The following is an 18810-nucleotide window of genomic DNA, read 5'->3' as shown; positions in this document are numbered from 1 at the left end:
GTGGTTTGAATTGAAGAGGTCAGTTCATGGCGCAAACTAAAGATGTCAAGGATCTGGAAAGATTCTGTAAGGTGGAATAGTCTAAAATCTCTCCCAATTTGTTCTCCAATGTCATAAAACATTTTAGAAAAAGGTTCAGTGTCTGGTGTATTGAAAATGGGTGATCCAATCATTTTGACACCTTGATTTTTTAGATTATTTAGATTCTTGTTGTAAAGATCTCTTCCTCTAAGCAATTGTATAGTATAAAATAATACAAATAATCATCACTGATTTATTAGAAAACTGTATAGCTTACTTGTTGACTGTTAACTTATCAAGAATTTGAAACATAAATTAACATTTTACGGCAGTTGGGTAACTTGAAATGTAGGTACATTAATATATGTCATACAAATTCATACTCTAACTTTAAAGGAATAGCTATGATATTTAAAGTGAGTGTTATTGGTAACAATTCACATTGATGTATCCTAGTAGTTAACGTGCAGTTCATAAATAATTAATTAACATATTGGCTAGGAGTCGGTTATGTTCTGGTAATGTACTTCACTGTATGACAGGGACTGGTAGATATTGTAATCAACAAGTTTAAATCAATATGTGGAAATATATCCATTAACCCTGAACTTGGATGTAGTAAATACAAGTATCTGCTTTGTAATGATTTAAACCACTATTTTGAATTAGATATTTTTTTGCTAAATATTTCTAGCTTTTATTATTTTTATTTCATTACTTTTTAAGATGTATTCTTTGTATTTTGTTTCTTTAAATCAAGTAGTAGTAGTAGTAAGTACTGCACATAAAACTAAAATGAGACACCCTGTGTACATGGTAAACACTGCCATCTGGTGGCAACATAAAGATTATGGATGACAACAAACCTGTTACGCCACCCTATTGTGTTACGTTACATTGGGCTCCTCTCGATAAAAACCTGTTTCAAGACGTTTCTGATCTAATCGAATTAGAATAGCAGTTTACTCCGTGAAACAAAAGAAACTGGTTGGTCAACTAAAACAAGTATTTTGTAGAGAAAAGGAGGAATGGCATTTTTCCACCAAAACTTTTGGTTGAGTAGACTGTAGACTGCACACTTAGAAATTAGGTTTCTTCAAGGGTTCTTTGGTTAGGGTGATGGTTCTTTCTGTAGCCATAATTAATGACTCAACTATTGGAGCCCTTCAATGATTCTTTGCAGTTCAGAAAAGGGTTCTTTACTCTTTTAGCGATAATTAAAATGTAGGGGTGCCAGCTCATTAGCATATTTCGGGGCGTGGTTTGGGCACAGCTATTTTTGCGCAACCATGAGTGAGAGTGCCATTCCAGTTTATGTAAGCTGTTGTGTTATATTACTGGAATCATTTAGGAGTTTTGCAATGTTTGCGGTTGTCCCGCCAAATTGTGCGACTTTGAAAACGTGTTGCAGGAATTTGGGATTTTCTAAATTGCACCACAGCTGCTATTGCATTTCTCTGTGGAAAAAATTAAGAGACCACTGTAAATGTTCTTTAAACAGCATCTCTACATGTATGACAGCCATTCCATTCGAGTGTCTGTTGAGTTCCAACACAGGCACACCTCATTCTACTGAATTAGGTACTGATTAGGTGATCACATGAACCAAATCTTATTCAACGAGGAAAAGTATAAAAACCACTGCTGTGGTCATCACTATCCTCTTGCAATAAGACCCAGCTGGATGGCAACAGTGCTAATAGTACCTCAAAAGTAATATTACTAAAAAAATAACTATTGACCATGCCAAAAGAGTTGAAAAGGAAAGTTTTGAGTGAGGAAAAGAAGGGTTAAATTCTGGCTTTACTGGCAGAGGGATACAGTGAGCGTCAGGTTGCTTCTATCCTTTAAATTTCAAAGACGGCGGTTCATAAGAACAAGGTCAAGCAGCAGACATTGGGGACAACAAAGCTACAGACCGGCAGAGGGCGAAAACGACTCTCTACTGACCGGGATGACCGCCAACTCATTCGAATGTCACTCAACAACCATAGGATGACATCAAGTGACCTACAAAAAGAATGGCAAACGGCAGTTTGGGGTGAAGTGCACGGCGAGGACGGTTTGAAACAGGCTCCTAGGGGCAGGGCTGAAGTCATGCAAAGCTAGAAAAAAGCCCTTCATCAATGAGAAGAAGAGCCAGGCTGAGGTTTGCAAAAGACCATAAGGATTGGACCGTAGAGGACTGGAGTAAGGTCATCTTCTCTGATGAGTCCAATTTTCAGCTTTGCCCAACACCTAGTCGTCTAATGGTTAGACGGAGACCTGGAGAGGCCTACAAGCCACAGTGTCTCACACCCACTGTGGAATTTGGTGGACGATCGGTGATGATCTGGGGGTAATTCAGCAAGGCTGGAATCAGGCAGATTTGTCTTTGTGAAGGACGCATGAATCAAGCCACGTACAAGGTTGTCCTGGAAGAAAACTTGCTTCCTTTTGCTCTGACATTGTTCACCAACTCTGAGGATTGGTTTTTCCAGCAGGACAATGCGCCATGCCACACAGCCAGGTCAATCAAGGTGTGGATGGAGGACCACCAGATCAAGACCCTGTCATGGCCAGCCCAATCTCCAGACCTGAACCCCATTGAAACTTCTGGAATGTGATCAAGAGGAAGATGGATGGTCACAAGCCATCAAACAAAGCCGAGCTGCTTGAATTTTTGCGCCAGGAGTGGCATAAAGTCACCCAACATCAATGTGAAAGACTGGTGGAGTGCGGTCGTGTTCTTTGTTGTGTGTCCGTGTAAATAGCCAGTTTTTTGTATTTCTTTTGTATTTTTCGTACATATTTCCCTATCACACTTTTCATGTGTCTCTCCTCAGGCCGGCGGTTCCTGGTCCTCTGGCTGATGCCGTCCCCCGGGGTACGCCTCCTCCACCCCTGGACATTGACGGGAGTCCAGCGTATTCGGTGAGGGACCTGCGGTACTCCAGGTTCCGTGGGGGACGGCTCCATTACCTGGTGGACTGGGAGTGGTATGGTCCTGAGGAGAGGAGCTGGGTTCCGGCTGGGGACGTTCTGGACCCCAACCTAATTCGGGACTTCCACCGTCGCCGCCCTGACCGGCCCGCTCCTCGTCCTCGGGGTCATCCTCCTGGCCGGTGACGTCCAGCGGCTGGAGCCGCGCGTCCGGGGGGTACTGTCACGTTTCCTCCCGTTGCTCCTCTCCGGCGCTCTGATTCGCCGGTCTACTGAGCCACCGGTCTGAGCGCACCACCTCAGCAACACCGGAATGGAAACCCAACGCACCCTAATCACCTCCAGCGCACCTGCACCTCCTCCCCACCCCTATTCAGCCCTGGACTGTTCTGTGATAGTTGTGTGTGATTGTTTAGCTTCGTGTCGTTTACTCTGTCTTTGTTATTCCTCTTTGTCATTGTTAAGTAAACCTTGACCTTGTTAATTCCTGCGTCTGCGTCCTGCCTCTTCGTATACTCAGTACTCGTCACAAAATTGGCCATATACCCCCTTGTGCCTTATTATTTAATCATAGCAGTCAAACAAGTTAAATCGACATCCATTGATGGAAAATTATCTGGCGAGTTTAATAAGGGCAAATTATATTTTCTATTGCCACATATTCAAATTCCTTTATTATGTCATAGCTTGAAATAATTATTATTTTGAGGAAACCCACATTTTTCTTCTAACGTCGTTACCAGTTACTATGATATTCCTTCTTAATTGGCTCGATAACGTTATGGAATTTTTTTTATTGTTTAGATATGGCAACTCCTCTATTGCTGTGAAAAAATAAATTTGGGCTAGTCATTGGACTGGACATTTTCGCTTCACCTGGCAACCCTACCAGTTACAGTGTCTTGTGAAAGACTTATGTAGGGCCTTGTGTCAACAGTTGACAAATTCAGTGGTTCTTAAATCTCTCCTCAGGGACCCCCAGCTGTTCCAGAGGTAGCACACCTGATTCAACTTGTCAATTAACACAATAATAATGCCAAAGGAATTTTAACAATATATTATGGCTAACCAGAATAAGAAACTCTGTATGGTTGTTCAAAAGGGTATTTGTAGAACCTTTGAGATTGAGAAAGGTTCTATATAGAACCATTTTCTATAAAGGTTTTTATAACCCTTTTTCTGTGTTATATAGAACCTTTTATTAATGGTTCTTTATAGAACCTTAGGAAAGCACCAAAAAGGGATCCACTATGGTTACAAGCCAAAGAACCCTTATTTTGAGAAATTAGCCAGTGTTACCTAGTGTTGATTTTTCAGTGTAACATTTATATTTTTGATTCAGGAGTTAAATTAACTATGTAAGTGTGAATGCAGGTTGCAGGTGAATAACATTTCAAAATGTTGGATATCCCCACTCTGTCTGAATTCCAATAGGTATTACACATCACTTTGCAAGCCAGCATAATGTGACTTGCAGGCTTGATGTGGCCTGTAAACCATTAGTTTCAGGCCACTGTATTAGGGTTAAACTAGGCCCTCAAAATAAGGCCTTATGAAATACTTATTGTATTGTCTTAAAGAATGTCATTTTAATGATAACATATTCACTTAGGGTCTTACTTGGTGAAGGCAGGGTTGCCAGGTCAAGCAAAAATGTCAAGTCAATGACCTCTGAAAACCCGCCCACAAGGCCTGAAAACTTGGCAACATTTTGTTTTTGCCACATTTATCCATGAAACCCTTTTTCCATAACGTTATCGAGCGAATTAAGAAGGAATATCGACGTCATTTTTAACGACATAGGTTAAGAAGCAAAATTCGGTTTTCCATCAAGATAATAATTTTTGCAAGTTTAAGAAAAGATAAATTGCCCTTATTAAACCTTCCAGATATTTTCCATCAATGGATGTCAATGTAACTTGTTTTGACTGCTTTGATTAAGCAATAAGGCCCGAGGAGGTGTGGTATATGGCCAATATACCACGGCTATGGGCTGTTCTTATGACATAGGTGCCTTATTAAATCCCTGAGGTGCCTTATTGCTATTATAAACTGGTTAACAACGTAATTAGAGCAGTAAAAAGTACTTTTTTGTCATTCCTGTGGTACACAGTCTGATATACCATGGCTTTCAACCAATCAGCATTCAGGGCTCAAACCACCCAGTTTATAATTGTAAATAAATCCAGTTTGTGCATAACTATAGATAAATCCGACAGGAGTGTGAGTGATGAAAGATGGACAGAGGATCTCGAAATCTCTGTGCAAGAATCACTTGGAAGAACTTCAAAAAACGAATGTTTCTGGCAATTGTTCCGTTATGTGCCAGATGTTAAGACTATATTATGTGCCAGACGTTAAGACCACAAACCGTTATAAATGGCCTATTTGCGAGATTGACTTGTTATTTCAATAGGCATAGGCTACTGACTCAAATCTGGGTTTTAATTAACGCCCTAAAGTCCTTCTAGCGCTTTAATGTTTTATGAAAAAAGGGTGTCTCCATAATGACCAATCAAAATAGCCTACCTACAACTGGTAAAAAGTTGTCACGACATGCGCGGGTGCTGCTCTGTCTCCGTGACTCAGCCTCTGTTGCAGTGCTCTCTCAACCAGCGCTCTCTCAACCAGTGCTCTCTCAACCAGTGCTCTCTCAACCAGCGCTCTCTCAACCAGCGCTCTCTCAACGCACACACACCCCTCTGGTCCTTCTTCCCAGCATTCAATTCAATACAATTTCTATTTCAATTTAAGGGGCTTTATTGGCATGGGAAACGTATGTTAACATTGCCAAAGCAAGTGAAATAGATAATAAACAAAAGTGAAATAAACAATAAAAGATTAACAGTAAACATTACACTCAGAAGTTCCAAAATAATAAATACATATCAAATGTCATATTATGTCTATATACAGTGTTGTAACAATGTGCAAATAGTTAAAGTACAAAAGGGAAAATAAATAAACATAAATATAGGTTGTATTTACAATGGTGTTTGTTCTTCACCGATTGTCCCTAACATTCAGGAGAAGATATCCATTTTGAAACATAATGTATCAAACAGGTATAATACACGTACGTGTACTGACTGCCATATTAATCAAATGTGTGAAGTTAGATTTTGTTTTAGTTTAAACATATCCTAAAGAGTTTTTAAATATATGTGAATATGCAAATGTTTTGTTGCTCTGTCTCTGCATTTAAAGGTAGATTCAGCTCGATGACGTAGACGCACAAAGTAAACAGCAGAAGTGGGTCAACTTCCGTAACAACTAAGAGCATCGAAGCGCAAGGCTTAACTTCTCCGCTGTTTTGGTCCCGTAACTAACACATTGTATCCGTGTGAAGCGAACTGCTGCACATGCTCAGATACTTTGTGTGACTGTGTGAAGTCTTGCATCGCGATCATTGCAGATCATATCTGCAGTGCTGGTCATAGCAACTTTATAACACTAATTGTACATTTTAATAATTCAATGTAAGGATATCAGCAAGTTATATACTGTATATTTTTTTGTTAAGTAGGAGGGAGAATGGCGGAGCGGTTACTATGTGGGCCAAAAAGAGGACATATCAGAAGAAAACGACAGGAATATGAAATGTACACATGTTCTGATTCTCTACCCTTCATCCAGAAGTGTGCACTTGTTCACGCCCCCTCGTGCATTTGAAAGTGTTGGATTGAGGCAAGAAGGTCTCAAGGAAATGTCCACCATTTTCCTTACACCACTCCATTCCTTTTAAATCCATAAGGTGGAGTGAGTGTACAAATCATTAAGAACACCTGCTCTTTCCATGACATAAACTGACCAGGTGAATCCAGGTGAAAGCGATGATCCCTTATTGATGTCACTTGTTAAATGCATTTCAATCATATGTTGTATGTGTGCCATTCAGAGGGTGAATGTTGAGTTGCACCCCCTTTTGCCCTCAGAACAGCCTAAATTAGTTGTGCATGGACTCTACAAGGAGTCGAAAGCATTCCACAGAGATGCTGGCGCATGTTGACTCCAATGCTTCCCACAGTTGTGTGAAGTTGTTTGGATGTCCTTTGGGTGGTGGACCATTCTTGATACACACGGGAAACTGTTGAGCGTGAAAAACCCAGCAGCGTTGCAGTTCTTGACACAAACCGGTGCGCCTGGCACCTACTACCATACCCCGTTCAAAGGCACTTACAGTAAATCTTTTGTCTTGCCCATTCACCCTCTGAATGGCACACATACACAATCCATGTCTCAATTATCTCAAGGCTTTAAAATCCATCTTTAACAGTTAGTCTATGTCATGGAAATTGATTTCATGAAGTCCGCATACAAACACACAAACACAACATACTATAATTCATGCAGTATGAAAAACAGGAAAGTACACAAGTCAGACATATTATGCAGCCTACTGTCTGGCCATACTGTCTGGCCTACTGTCTGGCCTACTGTCTGACCTACTGTCTGACCCTACTGTCTGACCCTACTGTCTGGTCTACTGTCTGGCCTACTGTCTGGTCTACTGTCTGGCCTACTGTCTGGTCTACTGTCTGGCCATACTGTCTGGCCTACTGTCTGGCCTAATGTCTAACCTACTGTCTGACCCTACTGTCTGGTCTACTGTCTGGCCTACTGTCTGGTCTACTGTCTGGCCTACTGTCTGGTCTACGGTCTGGCCATACTGTCTGACCTTACTGTCTGGCCAACTGTCTGGCCTAATGTCTAACCTACTGTCTGACCCTACTGTCTGGCCTACTGTCTAGTCTAATATCTGGCCTACTGTCTAACCTACTGTCTGACCCTACTGTCTGGCCTACTGTCTGGTCTACTGTCTGACCCTACTGTCTGGCCTACTGTCTGGCCTACTGTCTGACCCTACTGTCTGACCTTACTGTCTGGTTTACTGTCTGGCCTACTGTCTGGCCTACTGTCTGACCCTACTGTCTGACCAACTGTCTGGCCTACTGTCCTACCCTACTGTCTGACCTTACTGTCTGACCCTACTGTCTGGCCTACTAGCTTGGCTACTGTCTGGTCTACAGTCTGGCCTACTGTCTGACCCTACTGTCTGACCTACTGTCTGGCCTACTGTCTGACCCTACTGTCTTACCTACTGTCTGGCCTTCTGTCTGACCCTACTGTCTTGTCTACTGTCTGTTATACTGTCTGATCTACTGTCTGGCCTACTGTCAGGCCTACTGTCTGACCCTACTGTCTGGCCTACTGTCTGGCCTACTGTCTGACCCTACTGTCTGACCCTACTGTCTGGTTTACTGTCTGGCCTACTGTCTGGCCTACTGTCTGACCCTACTGTCTGGCCTACTGTCCTACCCTACTGTCTGACCTTACTGTCTGACCCTACTGTCTGACCCTACTGTCTGGCCTACTGGCTTGGCTACTGTCTGGTCTACTGTCTGGCCTACTGTCTGACCCTACTGTCTGGCCTACTGTCTGGCCTAATGTCTGACCTACTGTCTGACCCTACTGTCTGGCCTACTGTCTGACCCTGTCTGACCCTACTGTCTTGTCTACTGTCTGTTCTACTGTCTGGCCTACTGTCAATACTACTGTCTGACCTACTGTCTGGCCTACTGTCTGACCTACTGTCTGGTCTGTCTGACCCTACTGTCTGACCTACTGTCTGGTCTACTGTCTGACCCTCTGTCTGGCCTACTGTCTGACCCTACTGTCTGGCCTACTGTCTGGCCTACTGTCTGGCCTACTGTCTGGCCTACTGTCCTACCCTACTGTCTGACCCTACTGTCTGGCCTACTGTCTGGTCTACTGTCTGGCCTTACTGTCTGACCTTACTGTCTGGCCTACTGTCTGGTCTACTGTCTGGCCTACTGTCTGGTCTACTGTCTGGCCTACTGTCTGGTCTACTGTCTGACCTACTGTCTGACCTACTGTCTGGCATACTGTCTGACCTACTGTCTGACCCTACTGTCTGGCCTACAGTCTGGCCTACCTTCTGACCCTACTGTCTGGTCTACAGTCTGGCCTACCTTCTGACCCTACTGTCTGGCCTACTGTCTGGCCTACTGTCTGACCCTACTGTCTGGCCTACTGTCTGACCCTACTGTCTGCCCTACTGTCTGGCCTACTGTCTGGCCTACTGTCTGACCCTAATGTCTGGCCTACTGTCTGACCCTACTGTCTGGCCTACTGTCTGGCCTACTGTCTGGCCTACCTTCTGACCCTACTGTCTGGCCTACTGTCTGACCTACTGTCTGGTCTACAGTCTGGCCTACCTTCTGACCCTACTGTCTGGCCTACTGTCTGACCCTAATGTCTGGCCTACTGTCTGACCCTTACTGTCTGGCCTACTGTCTGGCCTACTGGCTTGGCTACTGTCTGGCCTACTGTCTGGCCTACTGTCTGGTCTACAGTCTGGCCTACCTTCTGACCCTACTGTCTGGCCTACTGTCTGACCCTACTGTCTGGCCTACTGTCTGGCCTACTGTCTGGCCCTAATGTCTGGCCTACCTTCTGACCCTTACTGTCTGGCCTACTGTCTGGCCATGTATTTGTATAAGGCTGTACTTTTAAAGAAGTTCAAAGGAGTAAATGGAGCTACACCACAACAATAAAACTAAATGTCCTTAAATTGTCCCTGGCAAGGATTATTCTCATGAACTTCATATGGACAGTATTTAGGCAGTGATGTCAAAGTTGCAGGGCCATAAATAAGTTAGTTGTAGACTCAATTAACTTAAATTATGATTTGGCCAAATGCTGATGATCAATAATACACATTTTCCATTATATTTCTTACCCTCTATGAAAGGGCTTCCAAGAGGTACTGGTACTTTGGATCCCATGCCCAGCGTGTGAAGCTAACCTTCTCAGGAAATGAGGACATTTCTGAATATGTCACATCCAATAACCTTTGCCCAGTTTCATAGTTTTTCTTAGAATTCCGAGTTGGATGAACATTCAAAACAATTTTCCCAGTCAAAGCTTTTTTTTTTTGTTAGCTGATACGTAAAATACATATCCAGACGTTGTAAGATCTGGCAGGCGTCAGCAACGCCTGGGGCAGAGGACTGGCCCAGTGTCTCTCCACCATCTGATGCAGATTAAACAAGTTAGTTGAAAAATAACTTTGCCTACCTTCCGAAATCACTCACATTTCATCATTGAAAGTACTGACACAGGATTATTGAATAATTGATTATTCAGACCTCAAAATTACCCATAATCGCATATTGGAACAAAAATATACTTAGTTAATCATTACATGACTTTCTAAACTATGCTGGTATTTATTGTTTTGTCCATTATTAAATATGGTTATATTATATTCTTAGCTAGAAATTGTATTTTTATTAGTAGCAATCATTTATAAATGGCACCCTACAGGGTTATATATGGAACACATTTTGGTTCAGTTAAGAAGAACCCCTGGGGTTCTATATTTGTTTCAGTGAAAGAGTATAGGCCTACGAATGGAATCATTCTGTCCCCCCGCCCAAAACAAACTTTGCAATGCAAACAAATCACTTTGGTTTAACATGCGTTGTTGTTGGTTCTTTTGATACTTTTCCCATTTCATATCCATTACATTGATAATACTTTTAACTCCGGTACATCCAAAGTGAAAGACATAAGCAACTGTACACCTTTATTGTTGACACATGCATTTGATAAATGTTTATTCACAATTACAGTATAAAGACCTTGAAATCCCCAAAACGTTCCAGTACAAAAGACAGGAGACGAGAGGAAAGTCTGATCATTTAAATAAACATTACAGAGCAACGTGGAAAGGTCAAGCTTTCTCATAGCAAAAACAAAAAAGTGTATCTGTTTGCGGTTAAACAGAAACTCCCTCCACATTGGCTCCAGACACCACCCTCCAGATCGATTGCCACTTCGAAAGCCAGCAGTTGAGGGAGATTAGAGAAGGGTAGGCCTCTTCAGGCCGTACAGCTCTATTGATGCCCTGAATGTGTTATAACGTTTCAAGATTTGCCTTGACAAACTTGTTGCCATTGCTTGACCCACTGAAATGAAAGAAAAAACAAAACAGTGTTACAGTTAGTTAGTCTTACAGTTAGTATTACAGTTTAGATAATGATATCCTAACGTGCATATAGAACTTCAACAATGGTACAAAGATTTTCATTACTCTCACCTGCATATTTCCTCATTAAGCCGCACATTAATTTACGTTCCAGAGCAGAGTGGTAGATGGTATTCGACACAGCTTTTGCCCAACGCAGCTTTGAGTATTCTGTTGGACTCAAAGCTGGCAAGTGACCACCGCTGTACCACATTATGTTTTTTCTCCATTGCCTACATCTTTTTGTCTGCCCTGATAATACACAGACGGCAAACAAATATGCAATAAATAGTAGAAAAAGTAACGTGGCATATTTTCAAAACAGTATTCAACACAATATGGCAAATGTAAAAATCTAATGTAGAAATTACTTTTCTGTCATTGAAACCAGGTCCATCACTTTGGTTCCTCCTCCTGATGTTTCAAGTTGTGTTCTAGAGGTAAAGAACAAACAAATACCGATCCTACAGTGACAGCTTAAAGTCAGTTGATTTCTTCAAAGCGTTGGTTAGTTATGGGTTTTTTCTTCTTCTGGTGAGATTATTGAAAGCATGATGGGAAATAAAAGCATGCAATGTAAAAAAAAAAAAACGACTTTTCTGGATCTTTCCTCCTGACAGCTTAAGGTCCCGAAGCTTCTGCGCATGTGCGGGACCCTCCACTCCACTCACGGTCTCCGCTCCACTCATAGAGAACAGGCTAGCCTACTCTGGCGAATGGTGTTCATATTTAATAAAGTTAGATCAAAGCTGAGAAATAGGTGGCCGTGGTGGAAAAAGTTTGGTAAACCCTGGTGTAGTTGATGGCATTGCATCCTGCAAATAAATATGGAAAGGGACATTGCATACATGTATCTGGGAAACTGCATGGGCCGTCTTCCTTAAGTCTCCGCTGGACCATCTTTGAGGAAGGACTGGGACTACAGTCAGATAATTAACAAAAAAAACATTCCCGCTAGGTCTGAAAAACTATTTCTGCAGATGTGAAATAAATGTTTAGATCAGAAAGACCTCTCAAAGCACTTTACATACACCTTATCCCCCACCAATGTGTAGCACCCACTTGGTGATGCATAGCAACCATACTGTGCCAGAACGTTCACCACACATCAGCTATCAGGGTGGAGAGGTGAGGAGTATTATGTTGTGTGCTCTTTCTGAATGTACTCCTCAATCGGAGTTTGTCTTAGCATAACGTTCTGCTATCTATGCCTGGCCATACTGTGATACCCTGGCATTAGATTTGGTCCTACAGCTCCTTATTACACCCACCACTGTTCACTCTACGAGGAATTTAGTCTACACACTCTGACAACACACCCCAAATAAACTGTATACACACTCATTTATGACACTTTCAATTGTAAAGCCCCAATCTTCCACTCTAAACTCCTCAAGTCAGTCTATAGTACTAATGTCACTATGTTTTGGTTTTCAAAAGCATTCAGGGGCGCAACTTTCACTGGGGACGGGGGGCACATTCTGAAATTGCATTTTTGTCCCCCTTAGTTTTATCATTGGAATGTGATACAAAATGAGGCAACGGGTGTGTTTTAGAACCATGCGGATTCCTCCGAGCGGTCGGGTAGGCTGTTTGGAGTGTTTATCCGACTGGATCAAAATTAAATAATAATGAGTTATGTGACCCCCACTTCTAAAAACCAAAGTTGCGCCCCTGAAAGCATTTATACACTCTGCTGCTACAGACCGGATCATACGTCAACATGACTTGAGCCTCCATCAGTTTGTCTCTTTACCCCATTTTATCAACAGTGTGAATGAACCCATGCCACCGATTGGATGCTGGAAGACATCGGACACAAGCTTGACCCAAGACGGTTTGGATGCAAAAAGGGCAGGTCGACGACAGACGCCTTGGTCAGCCTCCTAGACATGAAGTCCACTGATGCAAGTAAGACCATCTGCACCATAACAACAACAGATTGCCAACGCCTTCAACAAAGTTGACCATACAGTGGTAACAAAGTGCCTGATTCAGCTATGAGTCAGAGAGTCCATTATCCCCTGGGTCTGTAGCTTCATCTCCAACAGGAAGCAGAGGGTGAGGTATTAAGGCACCCTCTCATCGTGGCAAGTTGCAACAGCTGACCTGTGGAGAGGCTTCTTAAGCCGTTTTCACATTGGCAGTTTGAAGTGACTCAAATCCAATTTTTTGGCAGATCCAATTCGAATCTGTTCTTTCCACATGGAATCTGATATTTCAAGCCACATTTCAAACCACCTTCGTAGGTGGTTTTAAATTATACAAATCTGATTCCTGGCCATGTGACTTGTGTCTGAATGTTCAAATCTGATTGATTTGCCCTCAAGTGGTTTTTAGACTGTTGTTTGGCATATCTTGTTGCTTGCTAGCTACTCTGTTGACAGAGTACCACCACCAATCAGCCTACACCACTGCGCACACACCCATCATTACTATGACAACTAGCGTAGCCATGTCAGCAAATTACTGCTGTCTGAACACACACAAATCCGATTTGGTCACTTGTAACTTGCTGTTTGGACAGTTAGTATTCAAAAACAGATAATAATAAATAATAATGATTTCAGCATTATGGCCTGCAGTGTGAACAAGGCTTTAGACCCTTCTTGGACCTTCTTCCTGGCCCTCATTGACAGCACACTTCAGAAGTTCGATCACAGGTGGATATACACGGATGACATTTCAGAATGCATAAGGGTGGGGCAGCTCTTCAGCCTTCAACATGTTCTAGAACAGATGCGCTGCTAGGTCAATGTGCACTCCATGCAGTTCAACCCAAACAAGTGCAAAGTCCAAACAAGTGCCAAGTTTGCTTTACAAACAACCCACCCCCTTTGGAACCCATGTATCTTAATGGGCACACAGCAAACAACATCTGATATTTAACTGCTTGGACCTTGGAGCAAGGATGTCCAGGTGGACCAGCAGGTGGAGTCCTTGGTGAAAAAGGGGAACAAGAAGCTCTTTGTGGTTCTCGGTGGCTCAGTTGGTAGAGCAATGGCGCATTCAACGCCAGTATGGTGGGTTCGATTCCCACTGGGGCCACCCATTCAGAAAATGTACGCACAGATGCTTCGGATAAAAGCGTTAGCTAAATGGCATATACATATTATTTTATATATATTTGTGCTGCGCCGTCTCGAGTGTTTCAGCATCAACAGACCCGGCCTGGTGACCGTCTGTAGGCCTGTACTACAGCACGGCGCCCCTGGCATTGGCACTCCTATCTCACCTCAACCATGACTGCACAATTGGAGTGAATACAGAAGCGAGCATGCTGGAATACGCCTGGACCACGATACAGCGGCTACACATAAGCACACTCAACCCTCAACCTCTGCCCACCATCTCCCCTAGTCTGACAACAGGAACCTCTCCACCAATCACAACATCTGGATGAAAATGGCACCTGTCAAAGGTCATCCGTCCCCTACACCAGGGGTAGGCAACCCTGTTCCTGGAGTACTGCAGAATTTTGTTCCAACTACAAACCACACCTGATCAACTGAGCTAATTGATCAATTCAGTGATTGCCTAAACACACCTGGTCTTCCAGGTCGGTTAAATCAAAAACAGGGCCAGGGTTTCATACCCTTGCCCTACATGAACGCCAACTCCAAACAAATTCCACAACAATAGTTCCCTAAATGTATGTTGCATGTATGTTTTTATTTTTTATTATGCAATTCAGAGTTCAATTGTATTCTGCCATGTGAATGAATTAAATTCATTTGAAAAAATTAGGACAAAAAACTAGTCCTGTCTAATAGATATGTCACTGTAATTTTAGCCATGAATTTGCCACAAGCCACAGCATACCGATACATTTTCTAGATTGCTTGTCATCAGGACGCCGTATGAGGCAGTCAAGGCTCCCTTGCTCACAGTATGAGGGTCAACAACGTTACGATAATGGTCTTTAACTTCTCCCAATATCTTTTTAGCTATCGTACACACAGAATTTAGTTAGAGAAGGAAGGCAGGGGCTCGAGTGTAAACAATCGGCTTGTGAAATCGCCCAGTGTGAAGGCTACTATCAGGCCTTGTTGTGCTTTGAATTTGAAGCAGAGATCCTATTGCATAGTGTGAGATGCTCCCACCATTTCAGATTGGTGAAATTGTACTTAACATATTTAGCTTAACATACTGTACATCTTTCCTCTTCCAAGCCTCTTCTTTACGTGCCTCCTCTTGACGAGCCTCCTCTCTACTTGGCTCCTGCACTGCTTCATAGAGAGGGAAATATTATTAGATACAAATGTAATTGATCAGATATATCATGCAACATATATACAATTTGACATTTGAGATTTTAATAGGTATTAATGCTATCACACACACTGAGGAATCAGTCTTACCTTACGATGACATTGCAAGTGCAGATATTGCCCTTCCCTTAAAGCCAAGGTAACTTGTGACCTGTGGTCAGCATCCAACCCAGCCTATAATAAGTAGCCTTATACCTGTAGCTATGTTGCATATTCATTATATAGCATGCCTACCTGCAACAGCTCTCAGCATATATGTAGGACGATACACACTATTCAACCATGGTCCTGTAGAGCCGTGAGGGAAGCAGGCTTGAGGTCAAGCTCTCCAGTGTGTTAGTCCTCATAGTGTTAGCTGGGACAAAATCCTGCACACCCTGTGGCTTTCCAGGAACAGGGTTGCTGACCAATGCCCTACATGCCTGACAGGTCAGGAATGCCTGATCCCTACTAACCATAGTATAAGCAGTCCTACTATACTTTATAGCAAAGATAGTTTCTTGTTATTGTGGTGTTGGCCTTAAGACTACTCAAACACCCATAAATGCAGTCTAGAGTTTGAGTTAATTTTTACAGGGACAGTGCACATTAATCAACGTTTCAGTAAAAGTGCCGGTTTTAGCCAGCCGGCTAATTTTTCAACTGCAGTCCCTTGATCTTGATCTGGACCTGGGCTCAGAACCCAGTGTCTTGGTCCATTGGCACTAATTCCTGAAAACCAACCCCTAGCCCCTGGGAACTTGTGGCTCTGGAAGAATTGGATAGGTGTAAGCAATATACTGGTAGCTCCACCTTGACCTCTGATAGGCCAGGTGGGATTAAGGAAATGTCCTGGGTGTGATATGTTGCTCATATACTATTACATTGCTGGTACACTGGATTTTTTTTTGTTTAACTAGCTATGTCTCAAAATGCTTGCTGGAGCTCTGACCTTGACTTTGCAAGACACTGCTTCTCTCTGCAATACAGATACAGGCAGGTAGCTAGCTAGCTAAGTATACGTGCAGGTAAATATAATATAAAACCACTACTAACAATTTCCCTGTTAAATGTCTCCGTTCACAAAACGGTCAGCTAACGTTTGCTTGGTTGGCTAACAAATAACGTTAACGTTAGCTAGCTACAAATAGCTAGCTAGTTAGATTGGTACGTTAGCCAAGCAAACGTTAGCTGACCGTTTTGTGAACGGATAAATCGTAAGCATCGCATTCAGCTTTGATTTCTTTACTTCGCAAAACTAGAAATATGATTTGTTGCAAACTAACTAGCTGGCTATCTATACCCATTTCTTGATGTTCCATTCTCATCCATGACGTATTCTTGCGGTCTGTGTCGCGTGCGTCTAGCAAAACGTAAACAAATCGTTAGGACCAATTAGAGTAGAGTTGCTGACTTCGGACGTCAACGTGTTCTTCTTCTTCTTCTTCTTCATCGTCGTCGTCATCTTTGCAAGGTTGCCAGATCCATTACAAATTCACTTGGCTTGAAAGAAGGGATCTACCATTTGTTAAACTAACCATTTTCCTAACCTTAACCTGAGTATCCTAACCTGCTGCGTAAATTCTCCTAACCTGCTGCGAGATGTCAAATCTGACATTAATTTGACAAATCTGGATGCCTTCGAGCGATGACCATTAAAAATGGACATAGAGGACAATAGTAATGGTGTCTTTTTGTAGGCACTAACTCCGCCATGGTTCGTTGGGACAAAGCCTATTTGGGAAAATGAATACGAATTTTTGTAGGGTTTTTGGATAATCTTCATCAGCTAACATCACTTTTTGTCAGTTTTGAAGCATTTATGTAATTTAAAAAACCACATAAAGGCTTCATAATTCATAAAGGTCATGTTAACTGACTGATATTATCCCATGAAACAAAACATATAAGATCTCCTAAGCCTGTGTTAATAACCTCAGATCTTATTTTTGGTGTTTATCCCAAAACCCTATTCTTTCCCCATTAATTTTTGCCATAGGAATGGCTCAAGAACTAGAGGTAACTCACTTCTGGGTTTTAGGACTACAAGCTGGCGAGCTCTATTTTAGGCAGAGTTTTAAAAAACGCGGTGAAAATGCTTCCCACCACATCACTAGACTTGAGCTGGACGTGATCCCAATGCTGCGACCAATGTAGCGGAAGAAAGTGAAAGCTGCAACAGGGACTCTAACGGCCGTTGCTATGAAAGCCTAGTAGGCCTCTGGATAGAAGCATTAGGCCTACCATGCTGGCAGATGCCGTGTTACAATAGCCTCAGTATATAACATGATTGACACGACCGTAATAATTATCATGAAACGGCCTTGGAAGTGACATAAGTGTAAGCCAACATAATTCATTATTTTACATTAACCTGTTTAACTGCATTAATATGGCTTAATTGATCATAGTCCATACTCGTTATAGTTGCAAATACACCCATCTGAGCATTAAATACCATGCAGTTGCACCAGGGATTTTTAAACCAAACAGATTTTTTTTTGCAGGTCTTCTGTTTCCCCAAATGTATTGATGAAATAATTTCCTGTCATAAAAATGTATCCCCTTTCCCCAATCAAATACCTTTATCGTTACCACAAAAAACTGAGAAATCTGTATATTTCTCCAATCTGGCAACCCTCATAAAATTAGCCATACAGTGGCTTGCAAAAGTATTCATCCCCTTGGCGTTTTTACTATTTTTTTGCATTCCAACCTGTAATTTAAATGGATTTTTATTTGGATTTCATGTAATGGACATACACAAAATAGTCCAAATTGGTGAAGTGGAATGAAAAAAATACGGGAAAATGGTACTTGCATATGTATTCACTCCCTTTGCTATGAAGCTCCTAAATAAAATCTGGTGCAACCAATTACCTTCAGAAGTCACATAATTAGTTAAATAAAGTCCATCTAAGTGTCACATGATCTGTCACATGATCTCAGTATATATACACCTGTTCTGAAAGGCCCCAGTCTGCAACACCACTAAGCAAGGGGCACCACCAAGCAAGCGCCACCATGAAGACCAAGGAGCTCTCCAAACAGGTCAGGGACAAAGTTGTGGAGAAGTACAGATCAGGGTTGGGTTATAAAAGAATATCAGAAACTTTGAACATCCCACGCAGCACCATTAAATCCATTATTAAAAAATGGAAAGAATATGGCACCACAACAAACCTGCCAAGAGAGGGCCGCCCACCAAAACTCACAGACCAGGCAAGGAGGGCATTAATCAGAGAGGCAACAAAGACACCAAAGATAACACTGAAGGAGCTGCAAAGCTCCACAGCGGAGATTGGAGTATCTGTCCATAGGACCACTTTAAGAAAAAAGGGATTGCTTGAAGAACAAAATAAGCAAACAGGTTTGGTGTTCGCCTAAAGGCATGTGGGAGACTCCCCAAACATATGGAAGAAGGTACTAAAATTGAGCTTTTTGGCCATCAAGGAAAACGCTATGTCTGGCGCAAACCCAACACTTCTCATCACCCCGAGAACACCATCCCCACAGTGAAGCATGGTGGTGGCAGCATCATGCTGTGGAGATGTTTTTCATCGG

At 42.4% G+C, this 18810-nt stretch overlaps 1 long non-coding RNA gene across 5 annotated transcripts; it reads right to left on the bottom strand.

Moving 5' to 3' along the window:
- Positions 1–10219: 10219 nt before the first annotated feature.
- On the bottom strand, positions 10220–16659 carry LOC121576516. 5 transcript variants are annotated; one of them, XR_006002493.2, is made up of 5 exons: positions 15358–16659; positions 15147–15222; positions 11368–11430; positions 11069–11248; positions 10220–10937 (listed from the first exon to the last, which is right to left on the bottom strand). It is a non-coding gene; the product is annotated as an uncharacterized LOC121576516 (long non-coding RNA). The 5 variants fall into 5 exon arrangements; XR_006002494.2 differs by having other exon boundaries at positions 15147–15225; positions 15502–16659; XR_006002495.2 differs by having other exon boundaries at positions 15502–16659.
- Positions 16660–18810: the final 2151 nt, after the last annotated feature.

Source organism: Coregonus clupeaformis, chromosome 11 (assembly GCF_020615455.1).
Source record: "Coregonus clupeaformis isolate EN_2021a chromosome 11, ASM2061545v1, whole genome shotgun sequence".
Classification (NCBI taxonomy): Eukaryota; Metazoa; Chordata; class Actinopteri; order Salmoniformes; family Salmonidae; genus Coregonus; species Coregonus clupeaformis.
The sequence above is the reverse complement of the archived record's forward strand: the minus strand, read 5'-3'. Positions and strand labels throughout refer to the sequence as shown.